The sequence below is a fragment of the Aotus nancymaae genome, unplaced genomic scaffold, assembly GCF_030222135.1.
Source record: "Aotus nancymaae isolate 86718 unplaced genomic scaffold, 86718_ANA_hifiasm-v0.15.2.pri h1tg000011l, whole genome shotgun sequence".
NCBI classification, from domain to species: Eukaryota; Metazoa; Chordata; class Mammalia; order Primates; family Aotidae; genus Aotus; species Aotus nancymaae.
This window is the reverse complement of record NW_026988422.1, coordinates 18,781,232-18,804,531: the sequence shown is the minus strand read 5'-3', so window position 1 is coordinate 18,804,531 and position 23,300 is coordinate 18,781,232. Positions and strand designations below refer to the sequence as shown.

General features: G+C 35.9%; 1 non-coding gene across 1 annotated transcript; it reads left to right on the top strand.

Moving 5' to 3' along the window:
- Positions 1 to 1,508: 1,508 nt before the first annotated feature.
- LOC135274459 (small nucleolar RNA SNORA8) lies at positions 1,509 to 1,647 on the top strand. Its single transcript, XR_010342282.1, has one exon. It is a non-coding gene; the product is annotated as a small nucleolar RNA SNORA8 (small nucleolar RNA).
- The last annotated feature ends 21,653 nt before the right edge of the window (positions 1,648 to 23,300 follow it).

Below are 23,300 nucleotides of genomic sequence, written 5' to 3'. Positions count from 1 at the left end.
GTAGGGAGCCAGAGAAATGCTAATTTAGATAGTTTAGTTAAAGTTGTCTCTCTGAATAAATCACTTTTAAGCAAGATTCATTTTGAAAGCTAACAAGAAGTAAGAGGACAGAAATATGTTATTGGGCTTATTAAGAATAACTTATTAGACACCAAGCAATTTTTAAAATTATTCTTATGAGCTATTTCAAGCAATATTTACTGTAATACAGTAATATAAGAATTAGTGTTCTCATATAAGCTGGGGAATAATTTTTCCAAGATCATGCAATTTCTAATTGAGTCAAGTTTAAAACTCAGATCTGCTTAAATTTAGAAGCCATGTTCTTTCCATTATACTGAGGTGTCTCATAGATCAAATAAATTCATCCTTTAATGCTGATTTTTTTTCTCTCAAAGGTAGTTTTGTGGAGAATGAAATTTTCTATACAGTTGTTCCCAGTCTCTTTAGAGAAGTTATATTAGAATTCTATCTCTCAGCATCTATGAAATTTCCTCCTGTGCATTAGAAATTGCTGGCCACTGGAGAAAGAGATAACATGGAGTTGCTACACTCAAGGCACTTTCATATTGAGGAAGGGGGCAGACAGACAAAGGGACAATTTCAAGATACTAGGGTACAGGCTAAAATGGGATACTGTGGGAAGAGATGAGAACTGCATCTTAAAGGTGGAAAAGAGGAAAGGAGGGAGTGTATAAGTAGTAGAAGTAACAATTACCTGGGTCTTGAAACAGCCAGAAGTACAAAGTTTGGGGAAGTATGGGACTGGGAGCTCTATTAGTTTCTGATGGCTGCTGTAACAAATTTACCATGAACTGGGTAGCTTAAAACAACATAAATCTATTTTTTCCCAGTTCTGGGAGCTAGAATTCCAAAATCAGTATGACTGTGCTAAAATCAAGATGGTGGCAGGGCTGCACAGCCTCTCGGGCAGTTCTGGAAAATATTTTTTTGCTTCTTCTGGCCTTATATGGCTGCGGGATTCCTTGACTTATAGCTGCATCACTTCAGTCCCTACCTCTGTATTCACATGGTCTTCACATGGTCTTCACATGGTCTTCTCTGGGTGTGTGAAATTTCCCTCTTCCTCCCTCTTGTAAGGGTGCACGCAGCTGCATTTAGGGCCCACTGGGATAAATCAGAATAGTTTCATCTCAAAACCTTTAACTTAGGGCTGCAAAGACTTCCTTCCGTCCCTCTTTCCTTCCTTCCTTCCTTCCTTCCTCCCTCCCTCCATCCATCCTCCCTCCTTCCCTCTGTCCTTTCCTCCCTCCCTTCCCTCCTTCCTTTCCTTCATTCGTTCCTCTCTTCCTCCCTTCCTTTCTCCCTTCCTCCTTCTTTGTCTTCCTCTCTCCTACCTTCTCTCTCTCTTTCTTTCTTTTTCCTCTCTCTCTCTCTCTCTCTCTCTCCTGTATTAAGTTACATTTACAGATACTAGAGATTAGGGTGTGGTTATCATTGGGGGAGGGTCATTTTCAGCTTACATTAAGGGTTAAAGAAAAATAGCTTGCACTGCATGGTATCTGCACTCACCAGTTTATTCCTGCTAGGGTGTTCAAAGGTCAGTGCTATAGAAATTCAGTATCTGGCATCATTGGTTTTCTTGGCTTTGTGCTTGTTAAACCTGGTATTTCTATTGATACAGTATAAAAAAAAAAGAAAGAAAGAAAAATAGCATGCAGAGGGAAAAACAAGGTAGATGTCTGGAGGCTGTTAGGGCACTAAGCATTGGGGAGGTTCTGATTGAAAAGCTGAAGAAGGCCAAGGGAAGTCAGTGAATAGTATTTTGGCTTTGTACTAATTTTCTAGAAACATCACTCACAATTCATTCATTCCATTATTTATTATGTATTTGATTAAGCTCTGTGATAGAAACTGGAAGAACTTAATAGTGGGGCAATATCTATTTATTATCCCTGCTTTTATAGAGCTTGTGATATCATGGTGGAAATGGGCCGTTACACACACGTGTGTGCACACACATGCATAGATAGATTATATGCTTACACACTGTGATAATTCCTATGAAGAGTAACACAAAGTGCCATTCGGATTGATAAAAGTCCAGAGAAAGCCAGCACTTTTTTTTAGGATAAAAAAAGTTCTAACCATGTTGGCTACTGATGTATATCTTACATAAAACATTCTAGATAGTCCATTCTTTCTGTAACACCTCTTCACTTGCCCCTCATTTCACTTTTGTTTATTGCTTTTCCCCACTGGGGCCAAAAATTATTCTTCATGTTATATCGCTGGAGATTTATTTGCATGGTGTCCTCAAGGATGTGACATTTGAACTGCAGTCTAATGGTTGTGTCACAGTTAACTAGGTAGAAGGTGGAAGGAAGCAGAGAAGAACGTTCTGAACAGACATGAAAATTCTAGGATGAAAAGATTTGCATTGAAGGTATAGAATGAAGACCAGTGCAATTCTGTGCAGAGAAAATTCTATGCAGAGACTGGTACAAGATGTACCAGGAGAAGCCAGATGATAAAAGCCCTGCTAGGCCACACTCAGATGTTGTTCTTTGTTGTATAAGCATTGGAGAAATTAAGAGAAGTAATTTTGGGTTTTTATTTTTATTTTTTTTCTGCTTTCTAAATTTTGCCTACAGTAAAATTTGTTCTATTTGGTGTACTGTTTGATGAATGCATGCAGTCATGCTAACTATACCCACAATCAAGATACTGATCAGTCCTAACACCTTCCTAGCATTTCCTTATGTTACCCCTTTGTAGTTAACTCTTCCTCCTTTCCACAGCCCCTGACAAACACTGATTAAACAAGGGTTCGTGTAGTCATGGAAAAAACACTAGGTGAAAAGACAAAACTGAAATTCAAATGAGAAAAATGATGACCTAACACTGTGGTAGCAGAAAAAGTAAAGAGGGTATAATAAATTCAGGAGATATTTGGAATCCAGAATCAAGAGAGCCTGATAACATTAAATATTGTAATTTGGAAGAGAAGGAAGAGTGCAGGAAATTTACGGGTCACTGGCTTGGAAAACTAGGTAAATGTCGTTAGGTGGAGGCAGAGCTCAGCCTGTGGTGTGAATGAGACATCTAGGACAGGGTGCTTGGGAGGATTTTGCATCTCACACCTGTTAAAGCAGTTTCAACTAAAGATTTACATTTGACGGACGGCCAATTTTGAAAGGAACCTGACCTTTTCCTTTCTTCACTACCTAATGAACATTTTGTAAAATTAAAAATAATAATATAAAAAAGTATATAAATGGTACACAAACTGTGTGCTAAGCCTTGTTCTGTGTTTCTAAACATACATATATTTAATTCTAAAAATCTCAAAAGTAAAAAGCACTTTTATTTTACAGATAAGAAACCAAGGCATAAAGATATTAAGAAATATGGTCAAGGTTTCACAGCTAGTAAGACTTAGAGTTTGTAATACAAGCGCATTATCTTAAACTCAATTACTAAAGACTAGTTCACATGCATTTTATTATATGTTTAAGGCAGTCATACTTTTAGGAAATTAATCATAATTATCTATGAGGCTTTTAACAATATCAGTGCAGTCGGTATTCATGACCCCTTCTACCTTACCTGCCAAAATAAAGCAAGGGAACAAGGGCTAGAAAACTTTTTAAGGTCCATACCTGATTTTGATACATCCCTTTTTCCCTCTTTCACCATTAAACACTACTACTCACACACACTTGAATGGTGACAACCACTGGGTTTATGGTTAGTGTTCTTAGGTTACTGATTCATTGTGGATATTAATGGATCACAGAAGTATGCTACAAGTAGAGGTGAACAAAAAAATATTCTGGACTAGACCATGCCCTCAGTATATTCTGAGTGGGCACCTGGCATTTCTTGCATAGGGCTGCATTCTATGGACCATATTTTGGCCATTAATATCATACGTTGGAATTTACGGGCATAATAAAGAGTTAAAATTAATGTTTTCTAGTGGAGTCACTGGGTTATATGAACAGAGCTCTAGAAGTTTATCCAGGCTGCATAACGTTAAATAAACTGCACATATATCCTTCTTTATTTCCATAGGCATGTTTTTGAAATTCATACTGAACACTTTTATGTATTGTATTATATTTTACATTTTCTAATGGAAATAAATATCTAAAGAAATATTATCTTTTTAGAAAATATAGACCTTCACAAAATGAGTGAGCATTTCTAAACTGTTTTATAAATTTACATGTTCATATAATGCATTTGGATACATGTAATGACACTCTCTTTTTCCACATTTATGTTTATGGGGATGAACCTTCCAATATTAATTTGTAGAAAACCCTGATAATTTTACATCTCTTAGTTTTGTTGTATAATTAAAAGAGTTAAACATCTCTTTCATATATTCTAAAGAGGCAAGAGTAAAATCTGAATATTTTGCATTAACTTTGTGTCATTACCAAAAGGCAAAAACAAAAAGAAACAAAAATCAAACAATGGCAATAAAACATGTCAATAATGTTGATTTCTGTTTCAAGACCTATGCTACATTTAAGGTAAATGTTTTATTTCAATCAATGGATTTTAGCTCTTTTTCAATATTGAAATCACCTTTTCCAGTGTGTCTGAAGCAACACAGTTCTTACTGTTGTATTGTGCCTATTTATTTATTCAGTATTCACCTATAATGAGAAACAATTGGATTGTAAATAGATAATTGGAGGTGACTTTTGCAATACAGTACTAATATCAGAATGGATTTATAATCCTCTCTTATTTCAAAGATTGAATACTGATTGAGTTATAATATTTTGACCTGCTGTTTATATTCCAGAGGATTATGGCCCAGACGTCCCTCGTGGTTTTAGTAGAATGAATAATGTATTCTTCCCCTAGAGGAAGCCAAATGCAATATGCCAGAGTTATGATCTCAGAAATTTTAATTTTATGTTATTCTTCCTTTTGTTTTTTTCCCAGGTTAGCCTATAGAAGAGTGAGGTAAAGAAAAATGGGTAGTCGTGAAAGTGATCTTTTTCACAAAAGAGTCATAGATTTTGAGATTGTGACCCTCTTCCCAGGGCCCTCGTGATACAGACTGTTTTCTTAATACTTTATAATGTCCCAACTGCTAGTTTGGGAGAGAAGAAAACAAAAACCAAAACCAACAGAGAATGAGTAAAAAAGAAAGAAGCAAGTTGTGTGTGTGTGTGTGTGTGTGTGTGTGTGCGCGCGCGCGCGCGCGCGCATGTAACTTGGCAATGATTTTACACTGTTAAATCCTATAGAGAAATAACATGGGGAATGCTTATAATGTAACATAAAACAAGATTCAAATGTGTGCATGTTTTATCATTTCAACTGTTTTTCAAAATTTCCAAATTATAAGCATAGGGGGAAGAAAGCTGGAAGGAAATAAAGCAAAATGTTAACAGTTGTCATATTTTGGCAGAGAATATATATTTTTTCTTCATATTTTTCTAAGTGCTGCATTTTTTAAAATTTTAAATGAGTTTGGCCAACTTTTATAATATAAAAAGACACAATTTGGTGACAGTAGCGATGATCTGGTTGATGCTCCATGAGTCTAATCAGAGTTCAGGCTAAAAAATATGAAAATAAGCAAAAATGTAAGCTCTGTCTTTAGGCTGCATTGCATTTTTCCCATGACTTTCTGTCTTTCATCCTCATTACCACCACCTTCCTCACTCCCTTTCCCCCAATATTCAACTCAAAAACTTCCAAGACTTTATTCTGAAAAAAACTTCCTAATGTTTCCACCTATGTATATCTAGATCCTTCTGAAATCTCTACTCAGGAGCAACACTTAGCTCTCCCACACCTGCTTTCACTAAGCATTTGCAGCTAGTGTGATAAGCTAATATTAATGGATGATACTGTAGTGCCCTTTTATCATGGTAGGATTAAGACACTATAAAATATCTCTGAGGAAATATTGTTTGATAAATGGAGAATTTGAAACTTAATGTGAGTTCACTAAGATTGGGATCAGAATTCTGCTTCTATCGGTTCATACCTGTATAATCTCGTGGAAGTCGCCTAACCATGTTTTTTTCCACGCCTCAATTTTCTCATAATTGCAGTGGGGAATGTAATACGTATTTCATCAGTTTACTGTGAAGGATTAGTAGGTACAGTTCATATGAATTAAATGAACTATTTGGACAGTATCTCTTATTCCTGAAAACAAATTGATAAGGTAGAGAATATTGCATAATTACAGCCCAACCCTAGCTCATGAATTAGCAAAGACCTGTTTACCCACTCTCTCAACCAATTCAAGTTTAATTTAAATGAACTTAATTTAAATTAACATTTATAGAACAGTTCTTATATACTAGGTTAAATTTACATATGTTCACTTTCTATAGATTATATTTTGTCTAGTGATTAACTCGTAGCTGGAAATCAGTGTATTACATTTGATCTACAGAAGGACAGAGTGATGATAAGGCCATGGTACTATTGAAGAAAACATATAAGATAAATCAAACCATTATTTTTGTGACTTCTTGTCCCCTCTCAAAATGTGCTGCATTGGCTATGTGGCAAAGATGTTGTGAAGTCATAATTTTGTTCCATATTAGCAATAATTGGAAAGGTTAAGTTTTAAAAACAATGAGAGAAATTAAAAAGGAAATTAACATGAACCTTTACTGAACCCTAAACGTACTCCCAGAGCTCTCTACACCTTGGAGATTGCAAAGAGGAAAGGGGAGGGCAGATAAGTATTGGTTTTCTTTTTTAAATGCGTTTTTCTGAGGATCAGAGGATTTCTTATCATATCTATTTCACCTTCAAAATGGCATCACTGAGTTCCCAGTAAAGGTTACTCATGAATCTGAGGATTTGCCTTTCTGACTCAGAGTTTACTGGCATTTGCTGAATGTTTGGCTTTGTCTTCATCTTTGCCTTTGACCATGATTAAGGCATTGTCTCATTTACTAGATAGCATTTGCTGTGCTGAATTAAGGTTGAATCTTTGACATTGTCCCCAACAGTGGCTTGAAATCTTCTGATATACTTTGCAGCCAGGAAGTCTTCCAATATACTTTGCAGCTAGAATCTGTTTCTACAAGATTTTTGAGACTTTAATTTGTCTGAAGCCATACGTGAGCTGTTGAGGAGTAGCCTCCTTTGCTTCTCCCCAGATGAATCCTTCACATGTAACCTGAGGCATTCCCTTAGTGAGAGGATTCCTGAAACATGGATTGTTCTTGTATCCCTTCTTCTTGGCTCTGTTTCTGTAATTACCACATTTGGGAAACACAGTATATAAGTGGAGCTATTCCTCCAGTTATGAACATTAAAATATGTCTTCCTAGGTCCTTGTGGAAAAGGTCAGAAATTAATTTTGGATGAGTATCTTCACCTTCTTAGCCAGTTGCTGTATTAATGATCTTATGACAGATTACTCCTTAAACTGGCCCCAGCACAGGTCAGAGTGGAGTGAGAATATTCTCTATTTAATGAGGCAAGGATCAAAGCCCCTAATATTTTATCACTGGCAAAAGGCCGGAAGTAGTCATCAGGGACAGAGAATGGTCAAAGAAATCTAGCACCATATATGGAGCAATGTGTTCTCCAGAGAAGATAACAGGCCACCATGAATTGAAACATTTTTTTTCTGCTCAAGGCTTTTGTATTCAGCTTAAGAAGCTGATGTTACATTTCTCTGTTCATTTTTTACTTTTTATTTTATTTTTTTTCAAAAACACAAAAAGTTGAAAGAATCAAATCATGATCACTTCTGTACTTACCACCAAAATTCAGTAATTAATATTTTGACATAATTACCACCAATATTACTTTTCTTATAAATAGATAGCACTACATATTTACCAAGCATCTCTTAATAATGGCAAATTCATATGTAACCATAGCAAATAAATAAAATAATATCTCCTTAAAGCATCTATACTGTGTATTTATTCAAATCTTGCAATTGTCCTATTAATATCTTTATAACTATTTTTCTCCAACTGGCAGTTTTTCACATTTTATTTGTTTGTCTCTTTTAATCTAGGTAAATTCTCAATCCTTTCTTTTTAAAAAAGTATTGACTTTTCTTAAGAGACTAAATGAATTTATCTTGTGACATACCACTTCCTTCATTGATCTGTTTTCTGGCGGTGTCTTTTTACTTGTTCCTCTATCCTCTGGTATTTCCTGTAAATGGAGTGTCTTGCCTCAAAGCTTAATTGAGTTCATGTTAAACTTTTTTTTTGGGGGGGGCAAGAATACTTCCTGGAAGGTGCTGAATCCTTTATAATAAATCCAAATAAGAGGAACATCACTGAACGTTATCCCACTCTTAGTGATGTTTAATTTGCTTATTTGGTAAAAGTCATGACTGCTAGATCTCTCCATTATACAAAGATCTTCAGCCATCAATATTGGTAAAGCAAACTTTAGGGTGATATTTTATCACAATTTTCGTGTGCTGATCCCCAACAAATTTTGACCTAGTGGTTTAAATACCCATTGATGATCCTTACTTTCTGAAGCACTTATTTATTCACTGTTACTGAATGGAGATTTTCCAGTTTTATCAATATTTCTACTTTTTTTTTTACAGTGAAGGAAAAAAATTTATAAATTTTTTTAACCCTCATAAATTCTTAGTTGAACCACTCTCCTGAAAATAAAAGTCAGAGAGAAAACTCCATCATGCAGCAAAAGACTCAGCTCAAAAGTACCCCCTTCTCAAGGCAGGGGTTTAGGGGCCTTGCTTAAATAGCATTTTAACAAAAAGCGATACATCCCATAATTACCAGATAAAGAAGAGAAAAACTTCAGTCTTTTTTAGGACTGAAGTCTTTTTTAGGTAGGAATATGCGGAAAGCTAGTAAAAGCTGTTCCCACATTTCTCTGGTCGTTGATGGTGCCTTTTCTCAGCACATAAGCATGTGCTCTCATCAACAGGAAAGGATTTATGTCCTGCCATTAGGCAAATAGAGGCTGAGGCAATGTGTCTCCCAGAGTTTTTAGTGTCTTTAATAAGAATCTTCAATAATTTGGTTTCCTTCACATTCTTCTCTAATATTGTTTTTCCCTCAACATATGGGGATAAACTCCAGTTCTTCCTAAAAAGAACCTTAAAACTTATTCCTGGGAACTAACACTGGCACTTATTTCCTCTGCACTTGGACTTGGTCTCTGACTTTTTCTCAACTCAGCTGTTTAGGCACTCATGATCTAACAGTATGCTGAATGAAACCCGTTTGCCATCCTGACCTAATTTGACAGACTCCACCTAAAATGACTAGTTGCACTTCAACTCTGGGTTCCTGGTGAAGCACATCAGACCTGTAGTTTGTAATTGTAATTTTGTGGAAGCTGGTCAAACTTGTAGAGGGGCGAGTAGCAGAGGGAGTTGGATGTAGTTTGTAAGTTCTGAAGATTAGAAAACCTGCATGCAGTCTGGGAATGCTGACATACCAGAGAAACAGACATGAATGTGTGAGAGGTAGAAGTGGATGTCTGAGAAACAGACATGAATCAACTCAAAGTTTCACTTCTCTGTTGTGCTTTAGTAAACTTGGAAATTTTAAAGAGTGAGATAAACTTGAAAAGAATGTATGATGAGTTAATGTTGCACTTGATAAACTTAAAGAAAAAGCCACGCCCTTAAATAGGTATATGAACAGACTGATCCATTACTGAGTATGAGTAAACATAGTATTAACATCTGAGGTTGCTTTTATCTGTGCCATTGATTTATTTTCCTTAGGTACTATTCTCAGTGTCTTAGTTGTTCTGAGTATTGTTCAAGAAGACAGAGGTTCTTCTTGAAAATAAGATTTAGTTATCTAACAGAGAGACTCTTTTCTCTAGGTCCAGACTGTATATTGAATTTCCACCAAATGCTTCTTAATGTGCATAACAACAAAGTTGTGGTGTCCTTGCAGTGGTGCCATTGACTCAGTGTCACACCTTATCACTGATGCCACAATGATCCGCAGGGCATACGTCACTGAAAGCAGGTCAATGTTTGGAGCTAAGAGAAAAATGATCCTCCAAATTTAATACAGAGAAGCTAATCTTGATCTACTTCTCATTCTTGAGTGAAGAGCGGCTGCTAGCTAGACTGCTGCATTGCACAGCTGTAGGGTGGAGCATCATTCAGCAGGAACCTTCCAGAATATGGAAAGGAAGAGAGCATAGAACTTTACTTATGCTCTGCCAAAAGGGTAGAAGAGAAGATGTGACAATTGGGCATAGTAAGTCTGCACCTACTCCCTAAGCAGTGCTAGTGGCCAACTTTGCTTTTCTGTCTCTTTGTTGCCTTGAGAATTCTTGTTTTTAGGCTCCTCAGCTTTGCTTTAAACAATTCTCAAGGCATCCCATCCTAACTGGTTAAATTTAGGTGGATTTACCTAGCCATATGGAAGAATCATACCTAAGGATGCACAAAATGCTTCATTGAGTCACCTGATGTATTTTCAAATCTGCAGTGTAACTGTATAGGCAACTATAATCAGACAAGATGAAATTGGCCAAACTTGTAATTACATGAATTGACTGTGAATGATAGTTTTAAACTGGTATGTTCACCCACTTGCTAACATCAGATAAAGGCAGATTTTTAAGTAGTTCTATTAAGAATGGACAAGAATTTTGAATTTAATTATGTATAGCATTTTATTGTCCTTCAGTTGTTTTAAATCTGTATGTACTGTTTTCCAGAACTGGCATTTTTTAAGGACGGGGCTATGGTAGCTTTTGTTATTTACTACTAACAGAATCTTGTTCAGAACAGAGCACAGAGTAAGCACACACAGAACTCTTGAGGAGTGTGTGTAGGTGGGTGTGAGTAAAATTTTTCTTCTCCTGTTTCTCCATCTGACAGAATGGCAGGAAGAGAAAAAGGTTAGTATGGCTAACTGAATATATTGGAAAAGCAAAGTATGAACATGCTGTTTGTAGATATTTCAAACATAGAAAAAGAGTATGTGATATGTAATGAATAGACGGAAAGGTGGTAAGACACTTAAAGACTTTGCAGTTTCTAGGGAGAAGGAGAGATTTAACTACAGAAAATTTTAGCTAATGAAGTTAATAGAGAAAGTATAACAGTATCAGAGATATGAATGATCAGTCATGCCTCTGTCTGGTAACCAGGTAATCAGAAAAATCCAAGAACATTAGGCTATTGAATATCTGGTTTTAGCAAAATGATCTAGAAAAAAGTAGTAACAAAGTTGATTTTCATAGGCTAAATCGAAGGAAAAATATATTTTTGGAGATATATATATATACACACACATATATATGTGTGTATATAACCAAAGGGGTGTGTGTGTGTGTGTGTGTGTGTGTGTGTGTGTGTATACACACATATATGTGTATATATATATGTATGTATATATATATTTATATATAGTGTTGTATTTGGTAAAACAAACTGTGTCTTCTAAAGGAAAGTTTGTAGCCAGGTAGACATATTTTCCTACACATATAAATGAATAATTTATTAAATTTTAATGATATAAAGAGAGAAGGAACACATTATTCAAATGATGAGATGTTAGAAAAGCGAGGATATTTACTGGACAAGGAAATAAACGATAAAAGAATGCCAGGCAAAAAAGAGAAAGGCAGAAGAAAACACTCAAATTTCTCACTACTATCCTAGGGCTTGAAAAACAAAAGTACTCAAAACGACTCCAAAAGTCCATATGTGGTCATTAAGGAAAGATAAGTACATCCACAAAACCATGATCTTATTATTTCATATTTATGGGTGGTGCTACATAGAAGAGAGAGGAAGATTGGAGTGGAAGTGGGAAGAGAGAATGAGAGAGAGAGTGCCAAAGTAAAGTTCAATTATATAACCATGTAGCTCCACTGTTATGTAGAATGTGTAAATAAAACACTAGAGTATACGTCATTCATCAGAAGACCTTTCAAAACCGTAGACATTGAGAAACATATACTACTAGCAAAATGACTAGATATAGAAAAAGTAGACTATACCAAAGCACTCATCCAAATGTACACAGAAGAAATTATGAACTAATTGCAGTAAGTGAATGGTTATTTCACAAACAGAGGATAAGAAAACAAGTCATTTGAAATGAGAGGAGGAAGAGCTAAGACACATTCTGTCCTTATAAGCCTCTAATTTGCAAATCTCGTTCACAGCACAAATTAATTTGGAAGGCAGTTTAGAACTTGGAATACATTTTCCCATAGGAATAATACTTCATATTAAGTTCCCAGGCCTGTTCACAAAATGATTCTTATACAAATATGAATCTGCAGTATAGTATCAACAGTAATATCTTCCTATTTCAACTGTTTGACTCTAATTAACTACCAGATATAAGATTGTATCTCTGATGAGCTTGGTAGGTTGAGGAGCTCCTAGAGTACAAATGCCCTGTTACTTCCCATATGCTGTTAAGAGAGCCTGTTTTCCATTTAATGAGTCAGACCACTTCAGTTCTCTACTTGGCTTTCTATTTCATTTACAGGAAGTATTGATATTTATGTCATTTAGAAGCAATACATCTTGGGCAATCATGAAAAGCTAGCGTTATTTATTTCACCCCTTCCTCTTCACATGAGTTGAGAAGAAGGCTATCTCCAAATGTAAGTAGTCACATAGGTCAAGACCAAAAAGTGGGTTATAAAAATCTGTTTTGGCTAGTAAACGATCATGTATAAGTATTCCACACTTGGAAGTGCATTGCTTCTTATGGAGCCGTATGACTTGAAAGGAACAGATAGATTAAACAAATATTTTGGTAGTCTGTATTTGGCTGCATTTGAATGTATCCAGCCAGTAAGAGAACATATACAAAATGATAAAATAATATTACATGAATAGAAAATGCATAATAAATTCTACACAGGTAGAATTCAGTTTTCACAAATGTCATTTTAAAATCTAGTTCTGTATAACAAGACTTTTTCCAAATCCTCCTGACAGCCTTTAAATATTCTAGTTTGCTGATGTGGATAAAAACAATCTTTTGAAAAGAAAACAATACCTATATAACAAATGTATTCCAAAATTTCTCAACATGGAACTAGCAAGCCTTTATGACAGACAAGTTTGGAAGGGGCAGGAGAAGTACTGGAAAGAAGAGTGCTGGAGAATTAAAGAACCAGAAAAGTGCCTGAGGAGGCATGTTCAGTTAGGACACACATGGCAAGCCCAAGGGTCATCCAAAGGATGGTTTCTTTCTACAAAGCAGTCCAAAGGCTGCCTCCTGCTGCACTCAAAGATTAGATGTTTGTGTTAGCTGTGGTCTCAGAGCTGGTCTATGTGCTTCCCTTTGCCAGATCTCTTTGAATCAGTCGTCTCGAAGTCTGCCTTTTCAAGGTAAATCTGAACTCCTCCCCTCCCCAAGAAAATACTTTTTTGTTTGTTTTTGGTTTTGTTTCTCCCGAAATTGGTGATACAGAGTTGTGATAATGCAGAGTTCATGCAACTGAATTTCTTCTACCTTAGTCTACAGACCTATGGAGGGCCCTCAGCCTAGCTGGTTCCCTCTATATGCCAAGGATAATCAACTCTACAAAGGAGCCCTGTAGGTGGATCTCTATGTTTTCTGTATTCTCCTTCTTTTCTGTAACTTTTTTCTGCCCTAAATCTCTACTTGGATCTTTTCATGACTGACGCTTTTTCATCATTTGGGTGCTACTCAAATATCACTTTTCCAAAGAGGCCTTTTCTATCCAACAAATCAAAAGGATACTGGCATATTTTATCTTACTATGCTGATTTGTTATTTTCAGGTAACTTATCACCATCTGGCATTTTTTTGTCTTATCACCATCTGGCATTTTAAATTTTATATATACATTTTACATGTAATATATGTATATACTATATATAGAAAGAATTGAATAGAAATATGAAAAATTGATTATATTAGGTACTTTTTAAATAGATCTTTAAAATTTGTATTAATACAAGTTAATTAGATGTGTACATGATTGGGGGTACATGTGTTAATTTGATACATTCATACAATCAACTCAGGTCAATTGAGATATCAATCAATTTATGGATACTTTTTTGAAAGCAGACTTGTTGTGGATAGAGAACCAGGTACCAAATAGAGTAACAGAGGAATAAAACGGCTGTTAAATTTTCAGTTACTTCTGTTTCATCTAATACCAAGTCTTATCTGTGAACCTCTTCTTTGTCTTTTATTTCCCCTGGTTGCTTGGGCATTGTACAGGAACTGAGAGGTATGAATGTCTAGGGAGAGATGAGAAAGTATAGTAACTAGTGAAAAAAATCAGGAAGGGGATTCTATGCTTATAAGCAGTGGTATGAGAACTGTGAGACACTTCCTCTAAGAATCTTCCATTTTCATGCAGGAGAGAGCAAGAGGGTTAAAGGGCAGGCATCTGATGGCCACACACATAGCAATCAAACTTTTAACTTATTCATAGTTTGACATTTAATTTATTGTCCAATATAAGATACTTTTTTACAGTGAAACAAGGTGTTATTAATAAATAATTAATAATTAAAAATGATAGATTTAAACCAGCATATATGATTACTTGCTTAGAGATTATATAGTCTTGCTGTCTTTTTTTTTTTTTTTGAGCCAGGGTCTAATATATCATCTTAATGTCTTTTATATAGGTACCATATAAGGACTTTTACATTGTTTAAAACAAATTAAACCCTGAGCAACCACAGTGGATCTATGATGGAAAAGATAAATGGTATTATTTAAGGACCTGAGAAAACACTTTACCTACTCCACACACTAAAATAACATCTTCAAAACACAATTTAGATATGCCTGGGAGTCTCCCATAGTAAAGCAAATTAAGCTTTATCAGCCATTCAGCTTTAATGTAATTAGATTTATCAAAACATTTACTGAACTTTATTTTGATTGAGATCCATAAATCCAAGAGATCCTAAATCATAGGTACCAGAAAGGGGTGTATATGAGAGAGAGAGAGAGAGAAAGAGAGAGAGAGAGGGTGTGTGTGTGTGTGTGCGTGTGTGTGTGTGTGTGTGTTGGGGATTAAGAGAAGTTATCAAGTAAAAAGTCGAAAAGGAGCCATAGGCCTTCTTACATTTAGGTCACCAGTGTACCCATAGGACTGGCCTTGATTATAGCAAGGAACTTCTACTAATGACTTCCATCTTTTTACTATTATAGAATTTTACTATTTAATTCTAGTGTCCCAATCAATTTAATGAAAAATTAATTTTTTAAAGTTTGCATGACAGGAGTGAGAAATGTAAAATTAAAAAAAAGAGCATACCTGAGAAGATTAAACAGTTTGTTAAATCCCTTGAGCTCTGTGAATAAAAAGTGCTAGATAAACACCAAATTATTATCACAGGTTTCCTCTGCTCAATTTCTATGGTTGCATATAGTACTACCAAAAAGTAACATTTAAAAAGTCTGGCCTCATTTCTCAAGATATTTCAGACATATGTTTTGCCTTAATATGTCTAGATGTAGTCTCATTCCTCCATTTCATTTTACATGTGTAGATTCAACCAACATGTATTTCAAGTGTACCTAACACTTCCTGAGATATCCACTGAGTACCTGACTCAGAATTAAACTTTTAACATTTTGTAGGTCAACCTTAAATAAGTGATAGAACAGAAAGGAGAACAGAAGGCCTATTGTGGATTGCTTTGCAGAGGAACATGAAAAAAATGAATGGCTTGAGAAGCTATGGTAACTAAAGCTGCTAGCAGAGAAATCTGACAGTCACAGAGTGTTCGTGAAGCACTGGGCTAGAAGAACAGATTTCTGATTTATGCTTCAGAGTCTGGAGATCGTGAAAATCTATTTGAGAGAGTTTAATGTGAGAAAGTCATACACTCTGAAAAATTAAGTTAGCAGAAGTCACACTGCATATGAAATAGTCATTTACACATGAATTGTGTTTAATTACTTAATAGATTAGAAAATATAGATTTATGTCTGTTTATATAGTCTATCAACAAATACCAATTTATTTAAATGCCACATAGGTAATGCAGTCTCATTACTTTTCCCGTACGGACTAGGTAATTTCCTATGCCATCTATAGCCATCCTTACACCCACATTTAAACAAAACACCAAATGTAGAGTTCTATGGATGGACAAAAATCTTGGCTCCATTGGCCACACCTACCCTAGCCTCACTTTCAGCTAAAGAAATGGGAGAAGATCCTGCAACTATCTCAGGGATTCTGAGAGCAGCAAGGTATGCCCTTTTGCCATTTTCTCCATCTCACTCTCACAATAGCAGTTACAGAAAGAAAGAAAAAATGCTTTCTGATAATTTCCCAGAAGATAAAGAGACTAAATAATACACCCAGTGGACAAATGTAGAAAATAAGATCTAGAAATGGAATATATGTATAAAAAGAGAGGTAAAGAAGAGAAGGAACAGGTGTCAAAGTAGTTATAAAGATAATAAATATAATGGTAGAGAAGACAGTTTTTAATCCAGAAAATCGATATTAAAAAGCTAAATTCTAAGTAGGAAGTTGACCACTAGCTCAATGATTAAAAAAAAACTCAAAAGTAAATATATAAGTATAAACATTTATTTAAGATAATGATACTCGTGTAAAAATTTAGTTCAGTATATGACCATTCTTTCCAACTATCATGAAGTATCTGCTTTTCAGATACTAAGATATTTCAAATGCAAATCAAAACCAAAATGAGATATCATCTCACACCAGTCAGAACTGCTGTCAGTAAAAGGTAAAAAAAAAAAAAAAAAAAAAAAAACAGATGCTGGCAAGGTTGTAAAAACTAGGAACACTTATATATTGTTGGTGGGAGTGTAAATTAGTTCAGCCATTGTGAAAAACAGTGTGGTGATTCCTCAAAATCCTAAAATCAGAACTACCATTCAACCCAGCAATCCCAGTACTGGGTATATATCCAAAAGACTATGAATCATTCTATCATAAAGATACATGCACCCATATGTTCATTACAGCATTATTCACAATAGCAGAGACATAGAATCAACTTAAATGTCCATCAGTGGTAGACTGGATAAAGAAAACATCATACGTATACACTACAAGATAGTATGCAGTCATTAAAAAGAGTGTTTCGTGTCCTTTTAGGAACAGGGTGGATCTGAAGGCCATTATCCTTAGCAAACTAACATAGAAACAGAAAACTGAATACTACATATTTTTGCTTGTAAGTGGGAGCTGAATGATGAGAATACGTGGATATATAGAAGGGAACAACAGACAGTGGGTCCTACTGGAGGGTGGAGGGTGGGAGGAGGGAGAAGTTCAGGTAATGTTAATGGGTACTAGGCTTAATACTTAATACCTGGGTGTCAAAATGGTCTGTACACCAAAACCCTATGACTCAAATTTACCTAAAAAACAAACCTGCACATGTAACCTGAACTTAAAATAAACATTAAAAAAAAAAAGAATTGAATCAGAAACTCAATCAGAAATTCAAATAAAAAAAAATTCAAAATATCTACGTGCTTAGAATTCTAAGAATTAGAATTAGAACGTGTAGGGAATACTTTCAGATATTTACATTTTGTTTAACGTTCATTTAATGTCTGGGTACTGCACAAAGTGCAGAAGAATGCCTAAGAAGAATACCAGGAAAGGTATAAAGTATAAACAAAAAGTACAAGAAAAAATATGTATGAATAGGAGCTTTTTATTTTTTAGATTTAAATTTGGATATTACCAGTATTTTTCCTAAAGAATTTGAAATGCGACATATCTACTTTGTGGTCCCAGCTCCACCCCCATTTCATGCTGGGCTTACTGACAGATTGCTCATTTACTTACCTTTCCTGGCAGAGCAAGCTGTGATATATCACTGGGAAAATTACATGTGCTTTTATCCTTTTTTTTTTTTTTGTACATTCATGTATTTGAACTATGGGAAAAAGCTAGAGAATTACAGCATATGCGGTTCTTAACAGTTGACAGATCTACTAATAATATTTTTTCCTATTGGTTCTGTTTCTGTTCTACACCTGATCTAAAGATAAATGAGAGTACATTAAATATTTCTAAACATCTTTTGTGTCAGCTCAGCAATTTCTTTTGCCAGTGCAATTTTCTATGATTCTTCCTAAGAGAGTCTGTTCTGGATTTTTCTGAAATAAGAACTTGCTGTGACCTCCTGTACTTGGGCAAAAATCCTAGTAAGTTTTGTGACATTGAATGAAAGTCTTGGAAAGCCACTCTGTTGATTAAAGAAATTTACTGGACAAGAGGATTTGTTTTCCCTTTCTGATTTAAGTTCAATTTTCCCCTTCATTTGCTAAAAGGTTTGCTGTCTTAAAGTATGGAATGGATCTTTGCCCTTTTCTGTGCTTGGACAGAACAGATTTGACTCAGGACTTTCCATACAGACACTATTTAAGCCTTAAGACATGGCTTCATGGAATTTAAAGCTTCGCACCAATAACAAATGCTTCTTTATGCTCTAGCAACCTAAAAGATGGGAAGATGTCTTGTTAAGTTTGGAATCACTGTCTTCTTCTCACTCAAAGGTCCCAAAGACCTTTCGGATATAGTTGCTTCCTATGAGGAAAATGAGAAGAAAAGGCAAAGGTAACGATTTATGCAGTAAGTATTTGTGCTAAATATTTTATGTGTATATGACCTCATTTGTATTTCAAGACAATCTTCTATCAAGCAAGAGGTACATTAAGAGACTCAAAGTTGTGGTGTTTAAATAACTCAAAATTACTCGGATAGTAAGTATTAGAGCTGGATTCAAGATAGTGGAAGGAATAGATAGGAGAGAATGAAAAACAGAGACATAGCACTGTTGGCCAGGATCATCCTGTTTTAAAAATTCTGTCCCATTGTCAGAATATATATTCAAGTAGTTTAAAAATATGTTCTATGAGAAAATTACATTTATAGCCTGAGTATCACATCTCTTGATCCTTTTTAGTTGTATTAGGAAAAAGCTGATTAATCCACCACTGTACAAATGGAAGGAAAACATGTTGTTTTTAAGAGAAGGGGGGATGATTAATAGATATGGATAGATATATTTGGAAATACATTTTTATTTTAATGTGGTCCCACCTTCTGTCTTGGACATACGGGCAGTGTGATTGTAGCATCTGTTACCATACTCATCACCCGAGTTGATTTAGCCATTCTGGCTGCTTGTACCATTTGACACTGAGTCTGTGACACTTAACCTTCAGATAGAGATCCCTAGTGGATGGTGACATTTTCATGGATTAACTGAACCTTTTACCCTTTATCTCAATGCTTTTATACTCTCAGACACAGCTTTGGTTGCTCTGTATTTACTAGGTTTTTCCTGTGTTCTTATACAATTGGGGATTGACAAATAACACATCAACCCAGTGTTACCTTGAAAATAAATTAAATCAGAATGTCAGTAAATGTCTTTCAGATAAATTTGGTTAATAATAATTAAGCTAAGTGATCATTCAAGATCTAGTCATCATTGGTATTTACTCTATATTTGATTTAAATGCTATTAACTCAGAATCACAGCTCTGCATTCAGTGTAGTGATATGAAACATTAGGTCAGAAGTCATAATGTGTTCAAGTCGTAGCTTTACAATGAGCTGGTCACATGACCTTGATCCGGTTAATTTTTTTTCTTTTTTTGGAAAATTTGATTGTTTCATTTGAAAAATGATGGACAAGAGGAGTTGGACCAGATGGCTTCTACCATCTCTTCTACGTTGAAGGTCCATGAGAATTCAAGATTTCTCAGCTCTCTTTATCAATCAAAAAGTCCAAAGTTCAAAAGTAATTCCTTCATAGAAGGAGCATGTTCATCATGTTGCCTACCATATTACTATACATAATTGTAATAGTCGTCTATTTTTGTGTAACAAATCACCACAGATGCAGCAGCTTCAAACAACACATATTTATTATTTCACCGTTTCTGTAGGTCAGAAGCCTGGGCATGGCTTAGCTGGGTTCCTGTTCTGGGTTTCACGAGATTGCAATTGTGGTACCGTATGGGCTGTGCTTTCCTCTGGAGGGTCAACTGGGAAATAATCAACATTCAAGCTTATTCAGGTTTTTGGCAGAATTTATTGCATTACAGAGTGTGACTGAAGGTCTCAGCTTTTTTCTGACTATTGGCTGGAGATTGCCCTCAGGTCTTAGAGGAACTATAGTTTCTGCCATGTAGGCTTTTCTAACATGACCACTACTATGGCTTGAATGTTTATACCTTCTAAAATTCATGTTGAAAGAATCTTCAATGTGGCAATATTGAGAGGTGGGGTCTTTAAAGAGAGGATTATGACTTCGGACTCTATCCTCATGAATGGATTAATGGATTATTTGGTTGTCATGGGTATTGAACTAGTGGCTTTATAAGAAGATAAAAAGAGACCTGAGCTATCTTGCTCAGCCCCCTTGCCATGAAATGTCCTGTGCTGCCTCCTGACCCTACAGAGAGTCCCACCCAGCAAGAAAGCTCTCGCCAGGTGCATCCCCTTGACCTTGGGCTTCTCAGTCTTCCTACATGTAAAATAAATGCCTATTCTTTATAAATTACCAGTTTAGGATATTCTTTTATAAGCACAGAAAATGGAATAAGACATCCACTTACTTCATCAAGCCCACGAAGAGAGTACCTAGTGCCAGTCTCCTAAAATGAAATCTTCTAAAGTGTAACATAATATTGACAGTGACATCTGTCATCACCTTTGCCACATTACTTACCATAATTAGAGGAGTGACATCCCATCACATTTGCTATATGATATTGGCTAGAAGCAAATCAAAACTCCTGCCCACACTCAAGGGAAGAAGATTGTGCAAAGGTATGAATACCAACAGGCAGAAATCACTGGGGTCATCTTTGGTTCTATTCACCATGATAGTATTAATAATAGATAATATGTCTGAACCTTCACCTTGTTATAGCACTTTCTAAGTCTTTATAATCCTTGCTAATTTAATCTTGACAAACATATATGTGGTACTATTAATATCTTCATTTTATCTATGCAGAAATCATCTCAAAGAGGATCAGTATCTCTCCCAAAGTAACCCAGAATAAGAATTCTTTTTTATATTTCTATGTTTGGGTTTTCAAAACTTTCATGGAAATGCACATATTCTCCTAGCTCTTTCATATACAGTTAAGGAAGCCAACCCTTAAGCAGTTAAGTGTACTTTGATTATTCTTTCATTGTCTAAATAGCTAAGCTCTACTAGAAATATTAGATAGACAAGAAAGTAGCATATATCTTTTTAAATTATCAAAGTATCTTTTATACATACAGATATGAGGGGCATGCTGACATTGGGAAGGTGGTGGGGGGGCTTGAGAGCTCACATGCTGCTCTGTGTAAGTGTTCCTATGATAAATTTTAGTACAGTTGCAACAGAATATAGGGTGAGAAGGTAAAAACTCATGATATTGTCTGTTGGAGCTATTTACCTCTGGTACACGATGAACATTTGGACAATTTTTTTTTTTGAGACAGAGTCTCACTCTGTCGCCAGGTGCCAGCCTGGAGTGCAGTGGCGTATTCTTGGCTCACTGCAACCTCTGCCTCTGGGGTTCAGGCAATTCTCCTGCCTCAGCCTCCCGAGTAGCTGGGACTATAGGCACATGCCACCACGCCCGACTAATTTTTGTATTTTTAGTAGAGACGGGGTTTCACCATGTTGGCCAGGATGGTCTTGATCTCTTGACCTCGTGATCCACCCGCCTCGGCCTCTCAAAGTGCTGGGATTACAGGCTTGAGCCACCATGCCTGGCCTGGACAATTTGTTTTTAACAACGCTGGGCACCATGTCAGACACCTCTTTCGCATGCTTGAGGATTTGGTCTCCATTTGCTCTTGCAGAACTTTACAGTGAGGCCTGGTACAGGAGATGTTATTAAGTGTGGAACCACTGATAATCTACACTTGCTTTTCCTCTGGGATTTTTTAGGCTCAATCTTTCTGGCTCTCTGCGCTTGTGGGTGAACGTGCCTCTAACACAAACCTGATTGTAAGTAGCATTGCCTGTCAATCAGGAGTTGGCTGGGCACACAGGAAAGTTGAAAGGAGGATGTACCAGGCTTTCTTCAGCTCTCCCTACCAAGGCAATACATGCAGCTAGAATCAGGTTCATTAATACCAATGAGAAATATTAGGTTTAGTCTATTTTTCAATTCACTTAACTTTCTTTTAAAAAAAAATTAAGAGGTTTATCTTTTCACAGGGTGTGTCTGTCGTGATTAATCAGATATATTGAATGGGCAAATGGTTTAATAGTTACTGCAATTTGTCACATCAGACATGGCTTATCATGCATTATTAATACTTAAATATAAAATTAGTTAAACTGGGTCTGACTTCTGTTCAAGAGAGTTATGTGTTAGCAGTAGCAAGTGTGAAAGAATGCTCAAAGGGATGGTTTAACCAGTCTTGCCATATCCTTTCCATTTTAGTATCAGGATGTCCTCATATGATAATTAAGTTGAGGAAATCTTTATTCAGCAGGAGGGCTAACAGCCATCCCATTGAGAGGCAAATGTTTCAAACTTCATTAACATGGAGACCCAACAGGTCATATAATCTAGAAAGGTGTAGTTCTTTTTTTTCCAAAGCAAGATGAAAGTTCAGAGATATATTTATTTTATTTTATTTTATTTATTTATTTATTTTTAAGGTGTCAATGGTACCACAGTTTTTTTGAGATTTGGGTAGAATCTTTCCTTGCCCCTTTCTCCTCTCCTTCTTTTATTTTTATATTTTTTTAATTTTTTGTATTGTACTTTAGGTTCTGGGTTACATGTGCAGATCATGCAGGATTGTTGCATAGGTACACACATGGCAATGTGGTTTGCTGCCTCCATCCCCCCATCACCTACATCTGGCATTTCTCCCCATGTTAGCCCTCCCTGACCTCCCCACCGCCCCCCAATGTCCCTCCCTTGGCCACCCCAACAGACCCCAGTGTGTGATGCTCCCCTCCCTGTGTCCATGTGTTCTCATTGTTCAACACCCGCCTATGAGTGAGAACATGTGGTGTTTGATTTTCTGTTCTTGTGTCAGTTTGCTGAGAATGATGGTTTCCAGATTCATCCATATCCCTACAAGGACATGAACTCATTTTTTTATATGGGTGCATAGTATATGTGCCACATTTTCCTTGTCCAGTCTATCGTCGATGGGCTTTTGGGTTGGTTCCAGGTCTTTGCTATTGTAAGCAGTGCCGCTATGAACATACATGTGCATGTGTCTTTATAATAGAATGATTTATAATCCTTTGGGTATACACCCAGTAATGGGATTGCTGGGTCAGATGGAATTTCTGTTTCTAGGTGTTTGAGGAATGTCCATACTGTCTTCCACAATATATTTATTTTTAATGC